The sequence below is a fragment of the Mastomys coucha genome, unplaced genomic scaffold (genome assembly GCF_008632895.1).
Source record: "Mastomys coucha isolate ucsf_1 unplaced genomic scaffold, UCSF_Mcou_1 pScaffold3, whole genome shotgun sequence".
Classification (NCBI taxonomy): domain Eukaryota; kingdom Metazoa; phylum Chordata; class Mammalia; order Rodentia; family Muridae; genus Mastomys; species Mastomys coucha.
In genome coordinates, this window is record NW_022196909.1 from 28587778 (window position 1) to 28612558 (window position 24781).

At 43.2% G+C, this 24781-nt stretch overlaps 1 protein-coding gene across 9 annotated transcripts in view; it reads left to right on the forward strand.

The window, feature by feature from the left end:
* Positions 1-24781, forward strand: part of Ctnna3 (catenin alpha 3) — a 1512724-nt gene that overhangs the window by 10588 nt on the left and 1477355 nt on the right. Inside the window, exon 2 of one of the 9 annotated variants that reach the window (XM_031347503.1) lies at positions 4287-4462. The exons of 7 other annotated variants lie outside the window; for them this stretch is intronic. The gene's annotated coding sequence lies outside the window, so the exon portion shown is untranslated. Of the gene's footprint in view, positions 1-4286; positions 4463-18044; positions 18181-24781 lie in introns of those variants that run through there. One more of the 9 variants, XM_031347500.1, reaches the window with a different exon arrangement.

Below are 24781 nucleotides of genomic sequence, written 5' to 3' on the forward strand. Positions count from 1 at the left end.
TTTTTTTTTTTTTCATGTTTAGATACAGACAGGTCAGTGGCCAGTTCAGTTTTGGGAACATCAAAGTATTGGACAGAACCTGGCAGAGTTTTGCCGTTTGATAAGACTAGAAGGAGGCTGGAGAGATGGCTCAGCTGTTAAGAGCACTGACTGCTCTTCCAGAGGTCCTGAGTTCAAATCCCAGCAACCACACGGTGGCTCACAACCATCCACAGTGAGATCTGATGCCCTCTTCTGGGGTGTCTGAAGACAGCGACAGTGTACTTACATATAATAAATAAATAATTAAATCTAAAAAAAGAATAGGAGAAGGAAGGGAACCTCTCATACATTATTGAAGAAGAAAGAGACATATTTTTTACTTTCATAGAATATTAATTAAAAACCCAAGAATCGCTGGACAGTGGTGGCACACGCCTTTAATCCCAGCATTTGGGAGGCAGAGGCAGGTGGATTTCTGAGTTCGAGGCCAGCCTGGTCTACAGAGTGAGTTCCAGGACAGCCAGAGCTACACAGAGAAACCCTGTCACGAAAAACCAACCAACCAACCAACCAACAAACCAACCAAGCACAACCCCAAAAAACAAAGCAAAACAAAAAACCCCCCAAAACCCAAGAATCTATTTGTCTTTTGTCTCCATGAGGGTCCATATATATATATATGTTGAAATAAACCCTCTCTTCGAGTTGCTTTAGGTCAGTTTTTAATCACAGCAATGGAAAAATAAAGTAGGACATAGGCATTTGCCTTTTTTGTATTTCTCTTTAATATTAATATCTACTTAGCTACGACTGAGATGGGAGTGGATAAGAGAAATAGGACAATTTAACCTAAAGATATATACATATATATCTTATGTCTATATATCTAAGATATATATGTATATATATGCATACATATATGTGTATATATGTATACATATCTATGTATATATGTATACATGTATACATACACACACACACACACACACACACATATATCTTAGGGTCTTACTGCTGTGAACAGACATCATGACCAAGGACACTCTTATAAGGACAATATTTAATCAGGACTGGCTTACAGGTTCAGAGGTTCAGTCCATTATCATCAAGGCAGGAAGCATGGCAGCATCCAGGCAGGCATGGTGCAGGAGGAGCTGAGAGTTCTACATCTTCATCTGAAGGCCACTAAAAGACTACTTGCTTCCAGGCAGCTAGGATGAGGGCCTTAAATCCCACACCCACAGTGCCACACCTACTCCAACAGGGCTACACCCTCTAATAGTGTAACTCCCTGGGTGCCAAGCATATATAAAACATCACTGTATATATGTATATATGTGAATATGAATATATGTGTATATTCATATTCACACACACAAATGTTATAATTAAACTGATTATTATGTATAACTGATATATATTAATAAAAACAGGTGGTGCTTGGGAACCCAAAGTTCTTTCCCTGTTATGGCAATAAGAAATCTGATGATCTGATGTACTTTCTTTTTTTTGGGGGGGTTATTTTGTTTGTTTGTTTGTTTTTAAAGATTAATTTATTTTATTTATTTTATGTGTATGAGTACACTGTAGCTGTACAGTTGGCCTTGAGCCATCATGTGCGTGACTGCTGGGAATTGGACCCAGGACCTCTGCTGGCCCAGCTCTCTCAGGCCCCTCAGGCCCCAGTCCCTGCTCACTCCGGAGTAATTCACTGTAGCTGTCTTCACACGCACCAGAAGAGAGCATCCGATCTCATTATGGGTGGTTGTGAGCCACCATGTAGTTGCTGGGATCCGAACTCAGGACCTTCGGAAGAGAAGTCAGATGGGTACACTGAGCCATCTCGCCAACCCCCGTTTGTTTTGTTTTGTTTTTTGAGAGAGGGTCTCATTGTAGCCCAGGCTGGTCTTCAGTTCACTTATGTAGCTGAGGACAACCTTGAATTGCTAATCCTCCTGGCTCCACCTCTCAAGTGTTGGGACTAAAGTCATTTGCCACCAGGCCCAGCATTCATTTTTTTATTACAACACTGGCTAAGGATTTTAGAGTGGTAGGCCAGCCAGCACAATCTGTTGTAGTTTTTTTATATCCTTTAAACATAGCGCTTTAGTTAAAGCATTTAGTATTTTTCTTAATGAAAATCACCCCAGGAGCAAGGGATGTGATTTCTTTCCAGATGGCTCCTGTAAGAACCAGTCCCACAAGAGGCGTGTCTTGGGTACAGCTGATTTGGGTCTTGAACTAGATTGTTCCATTTTATTTTTTTCTGTGTTTTGGAAACAGAAGCTCTCTCTGTGCAGCCCTGGCTGGTGTGATATGGAGTCTTTTTAAAAGCCTGTGGGTTCCTTGTTTTATGTCTTCACAGAGTTTATGTAAAAACAACAGCTCCACAAATCTGATGTGTGTACTCGTATTACTTGAGACAGGGGGTGCCGGAAGTTCAAGGCCTCTTGGGCTGTATAGCAACTTCCAGACCCTGTCAAAAACAAACAAACAAACAAACAAACAGACAGACAAAAACCAAAGCTCAAACTAAACAGCCAACAAAAACAACAGACCCATAGTCAGTCAGTCATCAGTCCGCTCAAAAGGAGCCAGACCTTTAATTCTACTGTCAGAAGAGTTACAAATTATAGAGCAAGGACTGGGGATGTAGCTTAGTAGGTAGAGTGCTCAGCTAGTATGGTGGAGACTCTGGGTCTGATCTCAGCACCTCATAAAACTGCACAGGATTGTCTGGGTTCCATAGAGAGTTGGAGGGCCTCACATCACAGGTCCCAGGACTTGACCTTCACTCTGCAGACCTAATGTTTGTTTGTATGTATGTATGTGTGTGTGTATGTATGTATGTATGTATGTATGTATGTATATATGTATATATATATATATATATATATATATATATATATATATATATATATATATATATGTGTGTGTGTGTGTGTATTTTCTTTATAGAGACTGGCTTTTAGATAATCCCTAATATACAAAGCCTATTAACAGTTAGAATGTATACTTTTAAAATTTGTTTAATTAATTTTAGTAGTTACATTGTCTATATTGATATTTTTAGCCTGTAAGCAGACTTACGTAAGAAGTTAAGTTTGCTGTTTTCTGGACCATGGGCTGCTGTTGAGTTTATAATCCTCTGACCTCCGCTTCTGGAGTACTAGGATCCCACGTATGAACGGCCCAAGAAGCTAACGTCTGTCAGAGGGACTCTCACACATACATCAGAATACCAGTGCTAGCTAGTCTACACGGGCTCGCGGGTGCTTTTCTGGAAGACAGCGGGACCGGGAAGGACTTCTCATGGCTGCGAGTTAGGACACCATGGTGTGACCAGAGACTTGCTAGAATTTCTCAGATTTTTCTGTTGGGTGCTTAGTAATAAGAGTTGGCCAAAAAATAAGCCTTTTCCTTATCTTGTTTAGGTTACTTGAGACCATGTCAGAGGTTAATTTCAGGGCCTCACAAGGAGTCCTTTTGCTCTGTGAGTTTTTTTTTTCTTCTTCTTCTTGTGCCGTCGCTGGGATGGGTAAAGGTTTCCCTGACCCCCTTAGAAGTATTAGTCACCATCTCATCTCCTTTCCAGTGACCCTCAACAGTAGGATACACACTGGGCTAAGGCTCAACCTTGCGTCTCAGACTTTCCAATCAACAGGACAGGTGACTGGCCCGAGTTCCAGGGTCCTCTTTGAAGGGCCTCGGCTTATTGTGGAAGCCGAGCATCAAAACGTTGGTTATCTTCTTAGCCTTTTTATGTTTTTTTTTTGTCTTTGGCCTTCAAGCACTGGTTATTCAACAACTAGTAGGTCAGTATTATCGGCCTTAAAAAAGATTTATTTATTTTTATTCTGTGTGTCTGAGTGATTGCCTGTATGTGCATGTGTGCCATGTGCATGTCTGGTTAGGGTGAGAGGTAGGAGTTAGGATGGAAGTAGACACCCAAGAGTGATCGTGGGTAGAAGGGATAGTGTTGCATAATGAAATGTGTTAGCCCCAGCCCTGTATATGATATTTGGCGGCTTCTGAAGTTATATTGTTCAAAGGGTATCTAAGAAACCTTGTTCTTGGGCCGTAGTGATGGCATGGTGGTTAAGAACGCTTGTTAGTTTTACAGAGAACACAGGTTCAAGTCCCAGCACCCACATGGCAGCTCAGAGGTCTGTGACTCCAGTCCCAGGGAATCTGGCGCCACCTTCTGCCCTCTGTGGGTACTGCATGCAGATGGTGCATTAGGCATCCATTCAGGCAAAAACATTCCCTACGCATACAAAAGAAGCATTATTCTTTTATTTTAGGAAATGAGGCTTCTGAGGCGCACTGGCAGGATTATAGGCTGAGAAGAGACAAAATATAGGTCAGGAGGCCAAAGAGATCCAGAGCATACTACGACGGTGTGTTTTGATCATAAGCAGAGTTTATCGTCTTGTTTGTGAGATTCTCAGAACGTTACAGGGGCAGGTCCAGGAATAAGGTAGGATTAAATGTAAGGTTTGGCCTTAAGCATGATACTCTGTTGTTTTAACATTCTTATTTGGAATATGTCTATAAAAAGGGACTATTGTTGATGGGGTGTAAGTGGCTCAGCCAATAGCTGTGAGAGCATGAGGACCTGCTTTGGAGCCAGGCTCAGCGACATGCACCTGTAATCCCAGCCAGCATTGAGGCGAATCCTGCCCCCCCCCCCGGGGGGGGCTTTCTGTTCAGCCAGTCTAGTTGAACCAGAACCAGTAAGCTCCAGGCTCAGTAAGAGATCCCATCTCAAAATACAAGATGGAGGGCAAAAGACGAAGACACTCCCAGTGTTGGCCTCTGGCCCCTGCATGTGTCTGCACACATGCACACACCTGCGGACACATATACCCACGTGAAAATAAATGGCTACATTTACAAAAACTGAATTTAAAAGCACGCTGGGATATTGTCTTCACGTAGGCAACCTTCGTAGTGGATTTGTTAGTTGTTTCTAGGTTCTTGGCACTCAGCGGGTGAGAGGCCAGCAAGACGTGGGGAAGGGACGGTCCTCGTCCCTCCTGTGTCCCTTAGTTCTCCCGTCACTCCACTTTGCCTCTGAGCCTTTCATCCCTTAATCTTATGGATGGATGTAGCCGACTTTCATTTTTCTGAAAACCTTTTACTGCTGAGCAGAGACGCACAGGGATCAAAATCCTCGGCCCGCCTGATCTAAGGAGATAGGAGGCTCACAGTTGGGGATCAGAGGGTCACCACGCGAGGCACGTTTGGGGAAGTGATGTCAATACTCGGGATATCAAACCGCACAAACAAACCGACCAGATTCACCCGGCTTCTCCCTCCCCAAAGTACGTCAGCAGTAAAGACCGCTGACAGTCACTCTCAGATAAGCAGTAGCCGGGAAGACTGGTAGCCGAGCCAAGCAGCCCCGGGAGGAGCGGAGCCCAGCTGAACTGCAGGGAGGAGCCAGTGAGCCGCCTGCAGAGGGCGCTGGAAACCCTCTGAGCTGCCACACTTTATGCACGTGGTACATATTACACATGTAGGCAAAACACAAGCACACCAAATCAATCTCAAAACCCAGCTTACTTATGTATGCGCATGTGTGTGCCATCTCTGTTAGTTCGCGTATGTGTGGGTGACCGCAGAGGTCCGAAGAGGGCTCTGGATCCTCTGGAAGAGTGATGGATAGTTGTGAGTCACCATGTGGGTGCTGGAAATCTAACCCGGTCGTCTGTTAAGTCAGCCAGAGCCTTTAACTGCTGAGCCATCTCCTCAGCCCCAAGTTTGAATAATCTCATTTACCTAGTTGCTTGGGATAGTTTCTAAGAACAGATTTATTGTCTAGACCACGCTGTCTTAATACTCTTTTGTTTGATAAATATTAATAATAAACTTTTATGTAAAAAGCTAGCGTATCAAAAAAAGGATCACTCACAGCTAGTTACTTTTTATTCTTTCAAAAATGTATTGACAAATATAGTATGCTATGATGGGCTCATTAAAAACATTTTCATTTAAGCCTATCAGGTACTCGGATCATATTCACCCCACACATCTTTTCCTCCCTCAATCATCTCTCTTGAGCACTTTTCTCCACTCATCGATCCCTTCGTTCATGTCACATAGATGACACGTCATTTATATGTTATCTTATATTTTAAGGATTTTATTTTATTGCTTAAAAGTTATGTGTATGTGTCTTTGTATGCCTATGAGTGGAAGTACCCACGGAGGTCAGAGGTCAGAGGTCGGATGCTCCTAGGGCTGCAGTCATAGGCTGCTGTAAGCCACCATATGAGGGAGCTGGGGATGGAACTTGGGTCCCTGCAAGAACGGTAGGTGCTTTTAACTGCTGGGTCACCTTTCCAGTCTCATGATTTTATAGTCTATGTAAAATGTTCATCTACAAATGAGATATAAACATGAAATATTTATCTTTCTGGGTCGGGGCTATCGTACTTAATTTAATGATCTCCAGTTGATGATCTCACTGTGTGTCATCGGCTGGTCTCAAACTTATGCATGACCAGGCACTTTGTGGTAAAGATTCTGCTCTTCTAGATGTCTAGTTATCACTAGTCATATGATAAGATACCACCCAGAACTCAGCCCATTACAAGCATTTGTGCAGATCACCGGAGAAGCTTAAATTTGCATTATGTAAAGAATGCTCGTTTCAGACATTTTTTTTTTTTCCTCCATAGATAGTAGTGTAGTACTTTTTTTGTAATATCACACCCTCAGCCAGACACAATTCTCTCGTAATTTCACCTTCTGGATGAAATCTGCAAGCTTAGTTCCAGATCCAGCATTGAATCTCAGCCTTCTGATTATTATTGTTCAGCTGAGGTGAATGATTCAGTTCAAAGCGCTTGGTTAGGGCTCTAATCGCCTGCCTGATTCTTGCCAGTTTCCAAATCAATTCTAAAATAAGGCATTACTGTAGCCCATCCTGGAGTAACATTGTTGTGAAGAGTCTCCTGCAGTGGTGCCCACCCCTGGACGGTTGATTACTATAACTACTAGTCTTCACTAAACACAAGTTTGTTATATCACCCGAAACCCCAAGTATTGGCTGGTATTTAAGTATTTTGGGAGGTCAGCCCCATCTATTCGATGTGTTGTAGGTTTTTTTTTTCTTCTTTTTTTTCTTTTTTGAGTCAGGGTTTCTCTCTGTATAGCCTTGGCTGTCCTGGAACTCACTCTGTAGACCAGGCTGGCCTCGAACTCAGAAATCTGCCTGCCTCTGCCTCCCAAGTGCTGGGATTAAAGGCGTGTGCCACCACTGCCTGGCTGATATGTTCTAGTTTTGTTTTGTTTTGTTTTAGTCCATTTTTTTGAGACTTTGTGTAGACCTGGCTGGCCTCAAGCGCCCAGAGATCCACCAGCCCATGTGTGTATCACTCCTCCTGCCTCAAGTCTGGTTTTGTTCTTACTCGGCATCCTAATGTTGTATGCTTCCATCTCTTTCTCACTGTTAACACTGGTGCGGGGCCTACTTAGGATGTAATATGAGCTAATGGCCACTTAGTAGTAGTAGCTAACAGGATTTAAAACAGCCTCTGCCTATTGAGGAATCAACTGTGCAATTCAAATGCCTAAGACTCAACACCTGGTTTAGGAAGTAAGGCCACCGAGCTGGGGATGTAGTTCAGTCAGTAGAGATTATCGAGTGTCTAAGCTAGGGTTTGACTGCTGTGAACAGATGCCATGACCAAAGCAACTCTTATAAAGGACAACATTTCATTGGGGCTGGCTTACAGGTTCAGAGGTTCAGTCCATGGTCATAAAGGTGGGCATCCAGGCAGGCATGGGAGGAGCTGAGGTTCTAGATCTTGTTCCGAAGGCAAACAGAAGATTGACTTCCAGGCAGGTAGGAAGAAGGTCTTAAAGACCACATCCGCTGGGTGGTGGTGGTGCATGCCTTTAATCCCAGCACTTGGGAGGCAGAGGCAGGTGGATTTCTGAGTTGGAGGCCAGCCTGGTCTACAGAGTGAGTTCCAGGACAGCCAAGGCTACACAGAGAAACCCTGTCTCGAAAAAACCAGAAAAAAAAAAAAAAAGGCCCACATCCACAGTGTCACACCTACTCCAACAAGGCCACACCTCCTAATAGTTCTGCTCCCTGGGCCAAGCATACACAAACCATCACCTCTAACATGCAGGGAACCAAGAGATCCATGCATTCCCCACAGTGCCTAAAACTGCCCATGATGGTGCATGCCTGCCACTCTAGAAGTGGGGAAGTAGAGGGAGGAGGATCAGAAATTCAAGGTCATCCTTGGACACATGGTGAATTAGAGACCATAGCTTAAATACAGACAGACAGACACACGACACAATGCTTTAGTCTCAACCAAGAGCCAGGAGCCAGCTCCTCCCGGTGTTTCTTGGCTATTTCTGAGGCATCCTCAGATCTGTCTCACTGTCCTTAGGATGAGGTCCATCACGTCCGCTGGTGTGGTCACCTTGTTCTGCTGCCGCCTCACCATGTTTGCCCTTCATTCCAGGGCGTTATCCCGTGCTAGACAGGGCAATGGACCCCTCCCCTAGTTTTCTATAGCATAGCTTTCCTCCCTTGGCCTCCAGAGTTCTGAGGTTACTGGTGTGCACTCCTATGTCCATCGGTCATTGCAGAGCATTTTAGGTTGGAGTTTTACATACAAAAAAAGGCTGACTACAGAAAAGATATCAGAGGTAGAAGTTTGCAACAATCATGGTAGATTCTATTCCAACACACACACACACACAGTCTTAGGTTTTCTAATGCTGCAATGAAACACCATGACCAAAAAGCAAGTTGGGGAGGAAAGGGTTTATTCAGCTTACACTTCCACATTGCTGTTCATCACCAAAGGAAGTCAGGACAGGAGCTCACACAGGGCAGGATCCTGGATGCAGGAGATGATGGAGAGGGGATGCTGCTTACTGGCTTGCTTCCCCTGGCTTGCTCAGCCTGTTTTCTTATAGAACCCAGGGCCACCAGCCTAAGAATGGCCCCACCCACCATGGCTGGGCCCTCCTCCACCAACCCCTAACTGAAAGAAAATGCCTTACAGCTGGATCTCATGGAGGCATTTCCTCACCTGAGGCTTGAGGCTAGCTTGCTACAAGTTGCAAACCAGCCAGCACAGTATTCCTGGCGTTTCTTTTCACTTGTTGCAGTTAAGAACTTATCTTCATTTGTCAGTTGCACTTATTTCATTTCAACTAGCCAGAAGCAAAGTTATTTTGCATTACACTGTATGCCAAACTCTCCCAGGAGTTTTAAATCTGCCATTGTGAAGGGAAGATCTTGTACTTCATTCCTGTGGCAGAGCATCTGTATCCTAGGATGTTTGATTTACAAAGTGGTATGATATGTGCTCCAACAAAGCATTTAAAGTACTCTGAAGTCACCAGGCAGTGGTGGCACACGCCTTTAATCACAGCACTTGGGAGGCAGAGGCAGGCGGATTTCTGAGTTGGAGGCCAGCCTGGTCTACAGAGTGAGTTCCAGGACAGCCAGGGCTACACAGAGAAACCCTGTCTCGAATAACCGAAAAAAAAAAAAAAAAAAAAAAAAAAAAAAGAGTACTCTGGGGTTAAATTGTCTTTTAAAAAAAACTGTTACATTAAGTCTAATTATGTGAGGGATTCTTTAAGAATATACTTTAGGGTGAAAATTGAGCAGTATGCCTTTTACTTTTTCATGGCTTAAAGTTTCTGAAGTGATAGATAATGAAAGTCACATTACCATCTAAAGTTCATTCTCTCTGCTGGTTTTCAGTGTCCTTTTCTGTACCGTTCACTTTGTGTGTCACACTTAAGCTTGTGTTAGCTTTCTTCTTTTGCCCCAGATCAAGCTGAACAACGTCTGCAAAAATACTTCTAAAAGGGAAGCATTTGTATTTATATGACAACTTGAACTGAGAGCATCATGTATGTAGATCATGTTGAAGGATTATTTTTCACATTGGAAAGAAGAAAACTACATTGATCACCATATGGCTCTTATGAAGAAGAGTTTTGTACTAAAATCAACCAGATGAGTTGAATCCAAAACCGGACACGGTAGCGGCCGCTTTAAGTCTTATTTTTTGCTGTTTCTATATTTGGAGGCAGCGACACAGGTGATCTTCATCCTGATGTTTTCCAATAGACTTGGATTTCCAGAACAGACTGCTAACATTCAAAAATCCCCATTTCCTCACTGAGATAGAAATACTGGTTTTCTTTGTGAATGAATGTTCATATTTATAAGGGCTGAGTTCAGGTTGGAGCCAGGTGTGAATGACTGTAGGGAACAACTCGCTGGCTCTACAGGAAATGAACTGCTTTTATACTTCTGAGAAGAACAAAATTAACCATTTTTTTTTTTTGTGTGTGTGTCAAGCACCAGTCACTATAGTGTGTCTCCAGGTTCCGTACTCTATTTTATATGCAGCACACATGCTTTACTGGTTTAATGCTTGTGCATTCATATATTCAGTTTTCGTAACGACTTTGCTGCTAAGATTTTTACCTCTCAGATATGCCCACAGGCCACAGATACAATTCCTCTGTTGAGATCCACGTCTCCCTCTTCCCAGATATGTCTAGGTTTGTGTCACGTTGACAAAACCCGACATTTCCCTTCTGTAATTTACCATCCATCGCCCCTCACCTTGTTCTCGGGCTGTAAATTTGCATTTTCTTAATTGCTGATTGATGTGGGAGGGCCCAGCCCACTGTAGGAGGTGCTGTCCTGGGTAGGTGGGCCTGGGTTGTGTAAGAAAGGCAGCGGAACAAACCAAGGCAAATAAACTAGATAGTTTGATGTCAACTTGACCGTAGCTAAAGCCATCTCGGAGGAGGGGCTCTCAGTTAAGAAAAGGCTTCAAGACATGGGGCTATAAGCAAACCCGCAGGGCATTTTCTTAATTAGTGATTGATGGAGGGAGGGGGAGAGCCAGCCCATTATGGGTGGGGCCATTCCTGTGCTGGTGGTTCTGGGTTCTAAAAGAAAGGAGGCTGAGCAAGCCATGGTAGCAAGCCAGTAACTAACAGCATTCCTCCATGGCCTCTGCATCAGCTCCTGCCTCCAGGTCCTGTCCTGTGTGAGTTCTGTCCTGACTTCCTTTGGTGATGGACAGCAATGTGGAAGAGTAAGCGGAATAAACCCTTTCCTTCCCACGTTGCTTTCGGTTACTATGTTTCAGCCTGGCAGTAACCCTAAGAGAGGCTGGTACCAGGAGAGTGGGGGATTGCTGTAACAGACACGGCCACGCTGTTTTGGGAAAGATTGCAAACGGACTTTAGAACTTTGGGCTAGACAAGTCACTGTGTTGCTGAGAGCTCAGCGAGCTGTTCCGCAAGAGCCAGGAAGATAAGACTGTTTTGAAGGCAGTGCGGGCGATAGGGGCCTGGCTTGGGAAGCTTCTGAGGTCCATTTAAAGACTCTATTGGGGTCGTTTGCTATTTCGAATTAAGATCCTGTGGTTCTTGCTGGGCGTGGTGACGCACGCCTTTAATCCCAGCACTTGGGAGGCAGAGGCAGGCGGATTTCTGATTTCGAGGCCAGCCAAGTCTACAGAGTGAGTTCCAGGACAGCCAGCCAGAGCTACACAGAGAAACCCTGTCTCGAAAAAAATCGAAAAAAACAAACAAACAAACAAACAAAAAAACCCAAAAAACAAAAAAACAACCTCTCCCCCCCAAAACCATCCTGTGTTTGTGGTTAGCGGGGGCTGAAGAATCACCTGCGATTCACGAGGGACCAAAGCCACAGAGCCTTTGCTGGGTTGCTCTGCTGGTCAGCTGGGGCTGGTTTCTTCTTAATCAGAAACCAACCCTGGTTAAGAAGAGACTGGCACTGCTGAGGTGAAATCTTCTGGGAAATATTTCTGAGAATTCGCACACAGAAGCTGCGTTCAGACATGGCCAGAGTTGTACCCGCCAGAGTTGTACCTTGTGCTGGCCGCTGAACTTGGTAGGGTTAGAGTCACCCAGGTGGTACAGGTTTCGAAGGTGTAAAGGCGTCAAAAAGAGCAGCTGAGGCTTGGTACTGTGTGGCAGGGTTGGAGTCACTAAGGAGAGCCCAGGAAAGGCTATTGGCGAAGGTGCAGCCAGCCCAGGTGCGGAAGAAGACCCCAACATTCTGAAGGTGCTAGTACCAGGGCGTGACCACCGAGACTGGCAGCCGCTGCAGTGGAATGGAGCCAGCTGGAGCCTAGAAGACAAGGTGTGTGCTGCAGAGGGCGGAGCCAGAGAAGCGCTTCAGTTCCTACCTCCGAGTTCTTGCCTTGGCTTCCCCCATGATGTAAGATGAAGTAAATCATTTTCTTTCCAAGTTGGTCTTGGCTAGTGTTTTATCAGCAGAAAAAAACAAAAAACAAAAACAAAACAAAACCAAAAAATCCAAACAAACAAAAACTCAAAAACGAACAAACAAACAAACAAAAAACCCAAACCTAACCAAACCAACCAAACCAAAAAACCAAACAAGAACAGAAAGCATTGGGCTTAACAGGGAGCCTGGTAAAGTGATGTAACATAATTCTTGCGGAAGACAGTTCTAGATGCTACGACACCTCCTGGGGTGTGGTGGGGACTGAAGAACCTGATTAGGATGATCAGATACAGGGAGAGGGATATTCTTACTGAACTGGCTTTATTTTAAGGCTCCTTGATGAATCTGAAATTTACAGGAAAGTTATCCAGGTGGAGTTAGGAGAAGGTATAGAAGTTAGACTGTAGCTGGACCAATCCAACAGTCTGTCCGGCCAATGAGTTCCAAGTTGTGGCCAGTGTGAAATTCTCCTCACAGGTGGAGGGTTTCCCATATCCGTCCGATGCAGCTTTCAAAGGGCTTGGTGGACATTTATGTAGGCCTCCTTGATGATTCTTGTAAATCTAGAATTTCAATCTTATTTTAGTTACAAGCACACAGCCTTATTCTTTTTTGCTTGCTTTTCTAAGACTGCAGCTGCTGGAGTATACCATAAGGTTGTTGTTGGGTTTTTATTCTCTAGCATATCACAACTTTCTCATTTCATAAATATTACATCACTTCTGTATCCCACATCGGTAGCTGTTTTTTTGTGTGTATATAGAAATTGTTAGATGTAAAAGACATAAATAGGATATACTTTATTTAACTATATTATTGTGTGCATTATGATGTGTGTGGGTGTGCACCTGTCAAAGCTTTGTGTGGAGGTCCCTGGTGGACTCAGTTCTCTCTTTAGACTTGCACATAGGCTTCAGGGAATTGATCTTAGGATACCAGCCTTGTGAAGCAAGTGTTTTTACCTCCTGAGCCATCCTGCCAGGCCTCGGGCAAATTTTAATGACTCCGTATAGATATTCAGTATGCCCTTAGTACCTGTGAATGCCCTTTCAGTTTGCTAAGAGGAGCCTCTGGAAGCTGCTTTATAAAAAAGGGCGGATAAGTTGAGGAACATGCAAACTCATAGAAGGAAACCAGTTTCTTTAAGAAACAAGACTGTAGCCGGGCAGTGGTGGCGCACGCCTTTAATCCCAGCACTTGGGAGGCAGAGGCAGGTGGATTTCTGAGTTCGAGGCCAGCCTGGTCTACAGAGTGAGTTCCAGGACAGCCAGGGCTACACAGAGAAACCCTGTCTCAAAAAAAACAAAAAACAAAAACAAAAAGAAAACTGTAAAGAAGTAGCCCTGGGTATTTCTCTGAGAAATATTTATCATCACGCTGTCCATTGGCTTAGGGGAGATTAACCTTACATTTGCACAAGTAGAAACTTCTCTGTCTTTGTCCTCTCAGAACAGAGAGGTAAGGCTTGAAACTAGGATTACAAACTTCATGTTTAAAAGGCCGCATAGAAACCAAGTATGGGAGTCTTTTAGAAGTAGTGTTGTACATTCTTATTCAAATCATTTCAAGTAACGTGACTGGAAGATGGCTCAGTGGTTAAGAGCACTGGATGCTCTTCCAGGGGACCCAGGTTCAGGTCCCAGCACCCGTTAAGTGTCTAGCATTCCAGTTCTAGGGGATCTGATGGCCCCTCTTGACCTCTGTGGACACCAGGCACACACACACTACACAGACATACATGCAGGTAAAACATATAAACTCATAAAAATAAAATTAAAATAAAATTAAAAATTAAAAAAAAACATTAAGGAATTTCATCTTGGGCATTCTGCGTCTTTGAAAATGATTGTGAACTTCAGAATTTCATGAACTGATTATTTTTACAAGAGCCAATGCAAGATGCTCTGGATAGTTAAATAACTAATATAATATTTAAGAGCTTGATAGGTTGGTTGATAGATACAAATTCCATTTGAAAGAGGTGTGTCCTGGGAATTTTCCTTTTCCAAACAAAAAGTAACAAAACCAACGAGCTGAAGCAGGGATGACTGATTATAGTTACTGCACTTGTCGAGGTGGCTGACCCATAGCAAGATGGTCTACCAGAAATTCTTACAGAACCTTGAGAAATCTGCATGAGTCATTTTAACCCTTCTGAGAAGTAGATTGCTCTTAACTAGTTAAAATGAAACATAGAGATTTTGCAACGACATAGAACCCGATTAGCTCCACGTGCCATATTTGGGTTTATGTAAAATTAGGAGAAAAGTTAACTAGGAACACACTACATAAATAGAATGAGCCAGACAACAGGGCTAGTTCACACCAGAGTAGCAACTGTGAAGACAGAGCTAGGGTGTAGATTTGAAGATATTTTATTCTGAGATTTCTGTAGTCCACGTTGGCCTTGAACTCATTCTGTGTGCCACCGCGTGTGGTTTATCCAGTGCTGGGGGTCTAATCCTGGCCCTCGTACATGTTGGGTATGCACAGTCCCAATTAGATTACATTCCCCACTTTTCTTCCTTTTGTCTTTTGAGATGGGGTCTTGCTATGTAACCCAGTAGATCCGTAGGCTTGCATTTCTCTTGGTTTACCCTCTCAATTGCTGGGCTTATGGATGCCAGCCCACAAGTCTGCGAATTTTTGATGCCGATTAGATAAAAGAAGGAATGAAGGACAACTCCTAAGTCTTCGTCGTTCAAGCAATTGGGTCCTAGTGCTGATGACTGTACTAGGATGTGCATAGTAGAAGGAAGTAAGTTTGATAGGCAAAGTGAAAAGTTCTGGTTATTTTGTGTGTGTGTGTGTGTATGGGTGGAGACATACTCAATATGAATTGTATATTAGCCATGTAAGTGGAAAGACAACTGGATGTTACTCTTCAAATGGCGGAAATTCTGCAGTGTGTTGGTATGTGTAGATGACTTCATTTCTCTCATTTCGAGCCTTAGTTTTCAATTCTGAGCAGCAGGAAGATCCTCGCCTCGTGTTATGCTGAATATGACATTGGATGACATTCCTTAAGATGACTTTTTTAGGGAGGGCTTTGGAGTTGGCTCCTTGGGTAAAGGCACCTACCACAGAGTCCGATAAACTTGAGTTCCATTCCTGAGACCGACATGGTGGAGGGAAATGCTCTAACCCACCGAGATATCTCGCTGGTTCAAAATATATATACCTTTAAAAAGCTCTGGCCAAATCGCCAACATTTGGAGTTATCACACGCAGAATCAACAGACTCCCGGTTTCTGCAGGAGCTGTTTCCATTCTTACGGGGTTTAGTGACACCGAGAAGCATTCCCCCATTCTGAGTAAAGACCCTACTGTGTGTTAGAAGGCTTGTTTTCCAAGAGGGATGTCTGACAGGGACACAACTGTCTCGTTTTCGGAACCACCTCCCTTGCCTCTAGCCTTGTAGTTGGCTCAGAACGCAGATGTCCACAATAAGGGCTTCTCAGAATACTTGGTCCAGTGACTTCATGAGGGACCGGCCCCTATAATTCAAAAATCCAAGCCACGCTTTTGATTGCCTTGGGAAGACTGCTCCCGATGGCCCCGATTCACTCTCGCCTTTTAATTCTCTCTCTTGTGCTCCTAAGCTTTGTCGGTCTGCGGAGCGTGGGCCAAAAATGTTCGAGTTTGGAAAGCAGAAAAGAGAGGAAACAAGCAAACAGGGAAGAGACATAAATACTGAACAAGACTGGGCGAGGTGACAGACAGGGGAGTTACTGTGGGCATTTGGAAGGGGGCCTGGAGGGCTGGGTAGTTGACAGGAACCATTCAGTGTTGGGCATGCTTCAGCGATCACACAGAGAAAGTCAGATCTCTCTCTTTTTGTCTGCTAACCAGGAGTGAGCTATAGAAATTTGACATTAGGTGACCTGTGTTTTCTGTCGGATATAAATACAGGGTGTGAGTGCACCCTGCGTGATTTGAATTGCTAGAGAGGACCCCTTGTGGCGAAGAGTGCTAAATACTTCAACTGAAATGTAACCTCAAGGGTGGGTCCTTTGGATAAGGAAACAACAAACTAAGCAAGGCAACCAGAAAACCCCCAAACACCCCACAGAACTCTTTAAAATTACACTTTAAATACTGAGTATTTACTTTTTTTTTTTTTTAAATAACACCAAGCACTGCAATGTGGTTTCGTGTCTATTCCATCTTTGGGAGTTCAGCTAAGTTTTAAACACTTCGGATTTTATCAATTTAAATCACATAGCCAACTGAGAAGTAAAGAGTAGAGGTGCTCAGGACCTCATTTTGCAGAGGGTAGGAGGGTTCGAGCGCAGGGAGGGAAGGCATGGAGGTTCTTCTGCTAAGCTGGCCAAGTTTACGACAGAATCCGGATACCTTCTATTGGGCTCAGTTCAGCAGTCCTGGTTTAGAAACCATTCATTATTAAAGCTCTAAACCCAAACCTGCTGTTTTGCAAGTGTCAAGTGATCTCTTTATTCCAGAAGAGATGGATTGTGAGATGTCAAACTCACCCTTTGTTTCTCTGTGAAAAGAAATGGCTCTGAGATCCTCCGGGGGTGGGAGGGAAGGATGGTTCAGAACAAATCTGGAAGGACATTATGTTAGTAACCCTTTAGATAAATGTCTGCTGCGTGCGTTTTAAAGGGGGCCCGCAATAAAAATACTCTTACTTTGCAGGCTTCCTTGGAAGTCATATAATAAAAGGAACCTCCTTTCATAGTTGATTCTCTCTGAGCATCCCCAGATCCTGAGTTCCCTTTTGGTTCCTGGATATCTGTTCCAAGAGTGACTGTAGAGCTAATAAATGCGTTCTTCTGTTTTTGAGTCCAGGCCCTTAAGAACAGGACTGCCAGAGCCACGACAAATAGTTCATGTTGTAGTTAGCACCATGCCCGTAGTAGTTTTGTGTGTTCTTACAAGAAAGAAAGGTACGACTCGCTAAAGAAGCATCTTAATACACAAGCTCAAGGAACTGACGGCATAATAAAGATTCCGTCAGTGGGGTGCGGTGTAACTGGGGGGGGGGAAGATTAAGATTAAGATATTGTTCTGGTATATAAGGCTATATGTATATATATTCTTATGTTCATATGTGTTCATATATATCATGTATGAAAAAGAAATACAGAAGTAAACTCCATAAATGTATATAAGTATATATTCTTATGTTCATATACATTCCTGTATGAAAAAGAAATACCAAAAAAAGAAAAAAAAAGAAATCATCTCCATAAATAGAAAAAATCAGCAACAGAAAACTTCAGGGATAAACCTGTTTCCTGGTACCTTAAATATAATAATTGCCTTACTAACGAGGTCTTCATTACCCTCCCGTCTATCTTTTTACTGCTAACTATGTGGTCCTTTATAAATATAAGAAGCAGAAAGTACAGTAGCGGTGTAAGGGTATGAGATGGTAAGATTTCGGCAGAAAAATACTATGTGACTCCTGACTCCAGAGACCCTGAATTTTAGTTAATAGTGATGCAGGGATGCAGGGATTTCCTGGACCTCCCCCTGCCCCCCACACTTTACAGTTTCTCACTCCCAAATAATTCTAACCTTCGGCTTTAATTCGAAACGGTTCCTTGTTTTGGTTAGGGATGCCAGAAAGTCAAAGCTGACTTCTTTAGAGCTTCCTAACAAGTGTGGAGGTCTCCAGGGAATGCATGTGTCTGGCCTTTTTCAACAAAGTATTTTCAGCAACAAGTTGTCAGTGAGGTCAGTGCGGAGCCCAGGATTAGATACCACCCACCCCTGGCTTGTAACCTCCCCTTTCTTTCCTATCCTGAGTGAGTGGTGCTCAGCTAAAGTGACTGCCCCACGGCTCTGTCTCTTTCCTCCTACCCTTCGCGCTCTGTCTGGAAAATTCCCTCCAAAAGCTGAACTCACAGCACATTCACTTTGTAGGAAGCATCAGAAAGGTGAGTCACTTCCTAAAAGAGAAGAACTGGGCTTCAGCGCACTCTAGGGTCTCTGTGCCTTCTTCACATGTCATACGTCACAGGGTTTATAATGTGGGGTTTCCTCCGAATGAAAGAGGATCCCATTATTATAGGAATCGGGGATGTTTTCCCTAGCTGTGATGCAAAATGGAGGCTTTTCCTGCTAATTTCAAAGTTAAAAATAACTTTGAGACTCCGCCAGGGCAAGCTAGTAGCCAAGGTCGTGCTTAACATTCAGAGAGTTTCTGGCTATAAAAAGCCAACTGGGTGCTACGCAGGGAGAGATAAGATATGGCCTGGATGGCTATTTGTGTTTTAGCCTGGGACTGGGGGAAGAGGAAGCAAAGATGGAAAGCGTTTGAACGTTTGAACGGGCTTCGCTTTTCAACTACAAGTTATTCATAGGAAATGGAAGGTGTTTTGAATGGGATCGTGGCAAAGCGCATCGTTTTCTGCATTTAATATTGCTTATATAACTAGCGGCAGTATTGAGAGGTTGCGGAATGATCTCAGAGCTGTTCGACAATTCTAACCATGTGAAAGTCATAGCGTAGAGTGATTTTTTTTTTTTTTTTTTTAAAAAAAACTTGGGATAGAATGTCTATACAGAGGGAAGGTTCCTGGTTGAATGGGTCTGAGTGACTGCAGGCAGCTGCTGTCATCTAAATCAAGGCTAGGACTCGAAACAATGAGTTCAAAAGGAAAGAGGGAATCCAGCACAGACGCCAGGAACTTCACTGGCTGTAGAGGTTTTGAATTGCAGATCGATGCCACTAAGAAAGACTAGCAATACCTCTGATGATATAGGAGAACCAGTGACTCGTTTCAGACACAGAAATGGGGAGAGCAGGGATTCAAATGAGCCTCGTTTCTGGGTTTGTGGCTCGCTCAGTCCGGCTAGAATGGATGAATGAATGTAGAGAGAGTACTTAGGATTTGAAGTTGTGGGATTACCAACAGCCAGATGTCAGTGAAATGTTTGGCTACGCTGTTACAATTTCAGTGCTCATTATACAAATGACCTCAACAGTGATGTGGGAGGGAACCGAAAATATGGACAGCACAGACATTCATTTACATCCGTGACAGCCTACGCACAGTTTGAATCTTCTTATTTGAGTAAAAGGATAGGGACTTTTCAGAGTAACATTTATTTTTGTACGAAAGTCATCAGTGCTCGTTGTGTGGTTGTGAAGGGACAGAGGAAAACTTGTGGTTTGTGATCTTGCTGACTCCTATTTCTTTCTAGTCTTCTCCTTGACTCTAGAATAATCACTCTTATATTGAATGTAACATTTGTAGCCCTAAGCTTACATGTTACAGATACCATTTGCCATTTTATATAGCTACTATTGCGTTGCGTAGCAACTTCTCAGTGAATATTGTTTTGTTAATCATTGCTGGACATCCAGGTGCTATGAAAAAAATGTTCTTGCATATTTTTATGTGTACTTGTATTTATTATTTCTATTTTTTAAAAAAGATTTATCTATTTTTAATTATATGTAAGTACACTGTAGCTGTCTTCAGACACTCCAGAAGAGGGCATCAGATCTTGTTATGGATGGTTGTAAGCCACCATGTGGTTGCTGGGATTTGAACTCAGGACCTTTGGAAGAGCCGCCAGTGCTCTTAACCACTGAGCCATCTCGCCAGCCCCGTGTATTTGTATTTAGGATCCTCTCCCCAACCCCCACTCCTAAGTGTGGCTTGTTGGAATGAAGGACATTACATTTGAAGGAGAAGCTTGCAATCTTTTAAGATGTCTTTTTACAGTTTCTTTTTTAAAGCACTATAACCTTTGTCAGCCACATAAAATATTTATTAGGTGTTTATGATGTGTATACACACATATCAGGCAGATGGAGAACAACACACCAAGAATGTATAAGGACACCATTGCTTAGACTTACAAAATCTCAATTTATAAACATCGACAGAGCTGCACATGAAATTGAAACAGCCTCAGTTCTTCCTGAAACCCATATTATTGTCGTCGATCATCTGTGTCACCTTGACTCTGGAGCAGTAGTAGCATTTGCAAACTACTACCGCCGGAAAACTATGCACAATACTGATTTACAGAGAGTTGATGAGCCAGCCACGGCAAACAAATAGCAAAGCCAGGCAGAGTCAGTAAATACCTCAGTTAAAGACCAACTGGGGGAAATCACAATTATTTGGTTTAAAACTATAGGCTGCAGAATTGAAAGGAGAAAGGTTGAAGGCATGACATAAGGCATTGGTCAGTTGGGTGGGAGTCAGGCGAGAAGAGCGTCAGATTTTTAAATTGTTGAATTAAGGATGCATGGTTACAGATTGAAGGGAAAGGCTAAGGCGTGGTGATTAAAGTGTCAGAGGTGGTGGCTCCTACAGAGAAATCAGCTTGGAGTGGGCAGAGATGCAAGCATTATTTGATGGGAGATGAGGTGTAGAATTTGGCCTCTATTTAAAAAAAAAACCTTTCAGTCATGGTGTCTTATTTTAGGGTGAGATTTTGAGGGGTTCCTTAGCCATGGGCAGACAGTAATTCTCTAGCCTCTATGAACTTCGGTTTGCATATTTCTATTTTAAATTTGAAATAGAAAGGATTCATCTTTAAGAAGAGGCCAGTCTTACCTGAAGAGATACTATGTATCTTGTAGTGAAGACTTAAAAACTTTGTGGGCCATTGGCTCATGGGGATGCTAGTCCTGCGATTCAAAACCGTGGTTTTCTGATTCTAGTTTGGATATTGGATTGTAAGTGACATTGTGCTTAATGGAGTGGTTAATCTAATGGAAAATGACAGATAATTGAGACTACAGGTATTTTGAAGGTAGGGACTATTGGGGACATCTCTTGATTTTCCTGGACTTAATTATGTCTTGTAACTATGTTGCTGCTGCCTGGCACTCAGTCAGCAATCTGTAACCAGTTTAATAGCCAACTCTATGGACTAGGAAGTGACTTAAAATTCCTGTGTGTAAAATTGTTGCCTTGGTACATCTTTCCCTTTCCTCACCTTTCACTTCTTGTATTTAAAAAAAATTTTTTTTCAGCCAAGGCTACCAAGAGAAACTCTTGTCTCTCTTTTTCTCACGTGTGTGAGAACGTGCTGCTGTGTGCCATGAAGCCTGTATGGAGGGCAGAGGGTAAGGACTGAAGTTAGCCTTCTCTTTTACAGTGGTGTGGATCTTGGGACCCTACCTTTCATGGTTTGTCTTGGAGGCAGGTGCCTTTACCCATTGAACTGTCTCCTGTCCTGACTTTAATTTTCTTAACCATTGTGCCTGTGTACTTCAGGTCTCTGTTGTCAGTGGGAAAGCCGATTTAATATGGACAGAGCAACGTCCTATGTAAAGAAAGACTCTCCCACATTCTGACGAGAGTGTTTCAGCCCTCTTGCGTTTAATGCTGTTCAAATTATGAGAGGGTCTCAGTTTGTCACGGGTCCCAGCAAGGACATAAACAGCTTGTGCCAAAGTATAAATCAGCTGTACTGGAAGCATCTGCAGGTCTCTGCAGATGAATGAAGCCATTATTGATTTGCAGTGTCATGGGAACTCCTTGTAGACGTCACTTGGAATGGCATTGCTTAAGTTAAACCAAGCACTTATCTTCCTTACCGATATTTGTAAAAGCAGAGAACCGGGAAGACGATACACAGTTATTATATAAGGATGAATGCCAGGGTCCCTAATTTACCTCATTGAGAAGGCTGCAGAATGGCTGAGAGGCAGCGTTATTAAAGGGGTAGGAGCCCTGCCCCGGCACTGACTTTGGAATTTATTCTAAAAGCTGCAGATTGTTGCTATTGAAACAAAGAGCCTGTCCTCACGGTATTCCATGTGTGTGTGTGTGCGCGCGCGCATGTGACGATTAAGAAATAAAGTCTATTCTGAGACTCCCCAGCTGGGTAAGCCTTAGTCTACTGTTGAATTTTAGAAATTGTTTCCACTGAAGTTTATAGAATTAAGTTTTTTTAAGAAAAGATTTCTTTGTTCGTTTATTTATTTATGTTTGTATACTGTAGCTGTACAGATGGTTGTGAACCTTCATGTGGTTGTTGGGAATTGAATTTTAGGACCTCTGCTTGCTCCAGTCGGCCCAGCTCGCTCTGGCCCAGAGATTTATTTATTATTATACATAAGCACACTGTAGCTGTCTTCAGACACTCCAGAAGAGGGCATCAGATCTTATTATGGATGGTTGTGAGCTACCATGTGGTTGCTGGGATTTGAACTCAGGACCTGAGGAAGAGCAGTCAGTGCTCTTAACAGCTGAGCCATCTCTCCAGCCCTAGCATGGGCCATGTTGTGATTCTCAATGCCCATCTTTGCTTTTAGCACTTGATATACTTTTGTGAGTATATTTTGGGATAAATTCATGGAAGTGGAGTCGCTTTATTAAAAGGAAGTCTCATTTTTAACATTTATAAGAACTGAAGAAACAGTACATCTACCTTTAGTGCCTAGACAGAGGAGGCAGAAGCAGGCAGATCTCTGAATTAGAGGCCAGCCTGATTTACAAAGTGAGTTCTTGGGCAGTCAGGGCTACACAGTGGGACTTGTTTCAAAAAAGAGCTTATGTCCAATTAGAGTCAGGAGGATTTTCCTGAGTTTGAGGCTTGCCTGTGCTAAAACATTGTGTTCCTAGGCAGCCTAGGATACAGAATAAGGCTCTGTCTCCTAAGAGGTGAGGGGGACCAGGGGTAGAAGATGACTCTGCTGATGAAGTACTTACAAGCAGGAGGAACCGAGCTTGATTCCCTGGAACTCGCATGAAAACCTAGCATGGTGGTGGTGTGTACTTGTAATCCCAGAGCTGTGAGGAAGAGAGAAGTAAATCCTTGGAGATCACAGTCCAGCTGGCCATGCCTAGTCAGTGAGCCCCAGTTCCCAGTCATAGATCCTGCCTCAATAAACAAGGTGAATGGCTTTCAAGAGAGACCCACCTCTGGTCCACCTACACTCACACGGAAACCTCCCTCCTTCCCTCCCTTCCTCCTTCCCTCCTCCCTCCCTCCCCCTCTCTTTCCCCCTCTCCCCTCATATGTTTATATGTCTGTGCACAGAGTATTGTTAGAGATTATGCCACAGCTCCCATCAGCACCAATATTACATAAAAATGTCTACTTAGGCTGGGTGTGGCACCACCTGCCTGTACTCTCAGGTGGGAGGTAGAAGCAGGCACATCAGGACCAAGGTTAGCCTCGATGCACAGTCAGTTTGAAGCTAGCCTGGGCTACCAGTCTCCATTTCACCTCCCACCCCCTTCCGGAAGTTTACTTTTTGTCTGGGTGATAGGTAAAGGTGATGGTTTTTGTTTTGGTTCGCATCTTATTAATTATGGGTAATGTTGAGCAATTTCATTTTTTCCCAGGATTGAAAATATATATGTATGTATTAAAAATATTATTTTATTCTGTCGGTGTGCATGCATGCATACAGGTGTGTGTGTGTGTGTGTGTGTGTGCGCGCGCGCGCGTGCGCGCGCGCATGTGTGTGTATGGCATTGTGCTTGTAGAGATGGGAGGACAAGTTTGCAGAACCAGGGACTGAGCTCAGATTTTCAGGCTCATGTTATCATGTGTCTTTACGTACTGAGCTGGCTGGCTGGCCCCTAAACTACATTTTAGTGGAAACATTTCTCCACTATTGTGAAATAAAAATGACTAGTGTTTTGCAGTTTGAAGCTGGCATGGCATTAGGAGTTAATTGTTTCCTGCTGTACAGGTTTTAGATGGTATGCTACTAAGTTTTCAGCATTCCTGCGGGACGTTAGATGTGCTCTCCTCTGATGGAAGTCCGTGTGGCACCTTCAGAAGCTTGCTTCCTGTTAGCTAGTCAGTCAACTTCAGTTCTCCTGACAGGTTTTCATTGGCACTCTTGAGAACTCAAGTTGCAGGTACTTTATTCCAACCTAAGCACCTCCCTGCACGTTTCCTCCATACGGCCATCCTTTGCACTTTTGAATATGATAACATGACACAGTCTATGAGAATGGCATGGATTCTGAACATATGTTCATCGACAGAGAAATGCTGACCAGTATCTGTACATTTTGATTTAAATTACATTTCTTCTTGAGACACTATGTAGCCACGACTAAGGCTGGAATTCTCTATGTAGACCAAGCTGGCCTTGAATTCAGAAAGCTGCCTGCCTCTGCCTCCCAAAGGCTAGAGTTAACGGCAAGAGCTACCACGTTTAGTATTGATAAATCTACGATAACTTCAGTCTGTATAAATAAGACTCATACTTTTTGTTACAGTCTGTTGGAGGGTCACTGAATACTGAGCCAAAGTTCTTGCTGTAAGCAATAATTATGATCTTTAGAGGCAGCACCAGCTAACTGTCCAAGCTGATCTTTGGGGTAAAAAAGTTCTATAAATATTTGTTGGCTTGTTGTATTTCTTTTTATATAAATTCCCATTATGAATTATTGCCCAAGTTCTTTTACTGAGCCCTAAAGTAAATTCTACCAAAATGAACAAAATTAGATTATTTTTCTGCTTTTTTTTTGCCTCAAAATTAGTTGTTCACTTTTTGACTTTTATTTTTTAAAAATTTCATATATAAAGTAAAATATTATTGTA